The following is a 3,162-nucleotide window of genomic DNA, read 5'->3' on the forward strand; positions in this document are numbered from 1 at the left end:
TTAGGGTTTCCGTTTCTCCACATTGTTGCCAGCACTTGTTTATTGATTTATTGATGGTAGCCATTCTGACAAGTGTAAAATGATATTTCATTGTAGTTTTAATTTGCATATCTCTGATAATTAGTGACCTTGATAATTTTTTCATATATCTACTGGCTATCTGTATGTCCTCTTTGGAGAAGTGTCCACTCAGGTCCTTGGCCTATTTTTTTTTTTTTTTTCCGGATTGGGGTGGGGGTTTTGGTATTGAGTTTTATAAGTTCTTTATAAATTTTGGCTATTAACTTTTTTAAAAGTAAGTTTATTGTTCAGATTATTACAGTTGTTCCCCATAGCTCCCCTTCACCTGGTTCCCACCCCACCCCATGCCCTTACCTATGGATTGTCCTCATCCATAGGTTTTCAATTTTTGTCCAGTCTCTTCCCACACCCCCACATCCTCTTCCCCCTGAGAGTTGTCAGTCCATTCTCTTTCTATGCCCCTGATTTTACTATATTCACCAGTTTATTCTGTTCATCAGATTTTTAATTCACTTGATTTTTAGATTCACTTGTTGATAGATACATATTTGTTGATCATAATTTTTATCTTTACTTTTTTTTTATTCTTTCCCTTCTTAAAAAATACCCTTCAGCATTTCACATAATACTGATTTGGCAGTGATAAACTCCTTTAGCTTGTTCTTATCTGTGAAGCTTTTTATCTGGTCTTCAATTCTAAATGATAGCTTAGCTGGATAGAGTAATCTTGGTTGTAGGTTCTTGCTTTTCATCACTTTGAATATTTCTTGCCACTCCCATCTGGCCTGCATAGTTTCTGTTGAGAAATCAGCTGACAATTGTATGGGTACTCCCTTGTAGGTAACTAACTGTTTTTCTCTTGCTGCTTTTATTTTATTTTATTTTTTAAATATATTTTATTGATTTTTTACAGAGAGAAAGAGAGAGGGATAGAGTTAGAAACATCCATGAGAGAGAAACATGGATCAGCTGCCTCCTGCACACGCCCCACTGGGGATGTGCCCGCAACCAAGGTACATGCCCCTGGGATCCCTCAGTCCGCAGGCTGACGCTCTGTCCACTGAGCCAAACCGGTTTCGGCTTCTCTTGCTGCTTTTAATATTCTCTCTTTGTCTTTTGCTCTTGGCATTTTAATTATAAAGTGTCTTGGTAAGGTCCTCTTTAGATTCCTCTTCTTTGGGGTTCTCTGTGCTTCCTGGACTTGTAAGTCTATTTCTTTCACCAGGTGGGAGAATTTTTCTGTCATTATTTCTTCAAATAGGTTTTTAATATCTTGCTCTCTCTCTTCTTCTGGCACCCCATAATTTGGATGTTGGTACACTTGAAGTTGTCCCAAAGTCTACTTACACTATCTTCAGATTTTTGGATTTTTTTTTTGCTTTCCCAGTGGGTGTTTTTTTGCTTCTTCATATTTCAAGTCTTTGACTTGATTCTTGCAATCCTCTAGTCTGCTATTGGATCTCTGTATATTATTCTTTATTTCAGTCAGTGTTTGCTTAATTTCTAATTGGTCCTTTTCCATATCCTTGAGAGTCTCACTAAATTTCTCAGAGGTTTCCAGAAGATTCTTGAGTAACCTTATAACTATGGTTTTGTACTCTATATCCAATAGTTTGCTTTCCTCCATTTCTTTCATTTGTGACCTGTTTCTTTGTCTCCACATTTTGGCTGCTTCCCTGTGTTATAGAGTGGCTTTGTGTGCTAGGTGTCCTATAGGACCAAGTGGCTCAGCCTCCCCAGTCACCCAAGTTGGACACTCTTGGTGCACCCCTTTGTGGGCTGTGTGCACAGCCTTGTTGTATTTTAGCCTTGATTGCTGTGGTATCACTGGGTGAAAGGTTATGAACTTCTTGTCAGATATACCCTTCTTTAAAAATTGCTAAAAGAACAAGTTAATTTAAGCCAAACATCAAATGCACAGAAAGTCTCTAAGGAGCTTCTAAGAATACAGATGGGTCAATTTTCTTTTTTTAATTTAAATTCTTTATTGTTTAAATATTACATAAGTCTCCTTTTTGCCCCATTGACCTCTCCCGGGCAGCCCCCACACCCTCAGTACATGCTCTTACCACCACCACCACCCACCCCCATTGGTTATTCTCATATGCATGCATATACCGTGTTTCCCCAAAAATAAGACATCTTATGAAAATAAGACCTACTTACAGGTTTCCTTCTGAGTGAAATATAAGGCATTTCCCAAAAAATAAGGCCCCCCTAGGCTAAACATGAGAGATTTGGTCCACTGATTCTGAAAGAAATGGAGTCACAAGAAATTCACCAGGAAATTCAGGAATTGGATTGTTATGATGATGTTCAAGAAGATGTTGACATGATTGTCATTGAATCAATGAGTAAATTCTTGATACTATAGAAGTCACAGTTTGTCTGGTTTGTGTTGACAACTACCGTACTACCGTACCATATACAGGTAATAAATTTCCTTTATTTTCATTTAACAATAAATGTGTACCGTATTCTTCTTCATGGAAAAATAAGACATCCCCTGAAAATAAGACCTAGTGCATCTTTGGGAGCAAAAATTAATATAAGACACTGTCTTATTTTTGGGGAAACAGGGTACTAGTAAGTCCTTTAGTTGGTCTCTTCCCTCTCACCCCCCTTCCCTCATATGTTGGATAATCTGTTCAATGCTTCTATGATTCTGGTTCTATTTTTGTTTATCAGTTCATTAGATTCCACAAATGAGTGAGATCATGGGATATTTATCTTTCTCTGACTGGCTTATTTTGCTTAGCATAAGGCTTTCCAGTTCCATCCATGCTGTTGAAAATGGTAAGAATTCCTTCTTTTTTACAGCAGTGTAGTATTCCATTGTGTAGATATACCACAGTTTTCTAATTCACTCATCTGTTGATGGGCACTTAGGCTGTTTCCAAATCTTAGCTATTGTAAATTGTGCTGCTATGAACATAGGAGTGCATATATCTTTTCTGGTTGGTGTTTCTGTTTTTTTGCTATATAATCCTAGAAGTAGGGTTACTGGGTCAAATGGGAGCTCCATTTTTAATTTTTTGAGGAAACTCCATACTGTTCTCCACAGTGGCTGCACCAGTCTGCATTCCCACCAGCAGTGCAAGAGTGTTCCTTTGTCTCTGCATCCCCACCAGCACGTGTTGT

This window comes from Pipistrellus hanaki (assembly GCF_964339955.1).
Source record: "Pipistrellus hanaki genome assembly, chromosome: 3".
Taxonomy (NCBI): domain Eukaryota; kingdom Metazoa; phylum Chordata; class Mammalia; order Chiroptera; family Vespertilionidae; genus Pipistrellus; species Pipistrellus hanaki.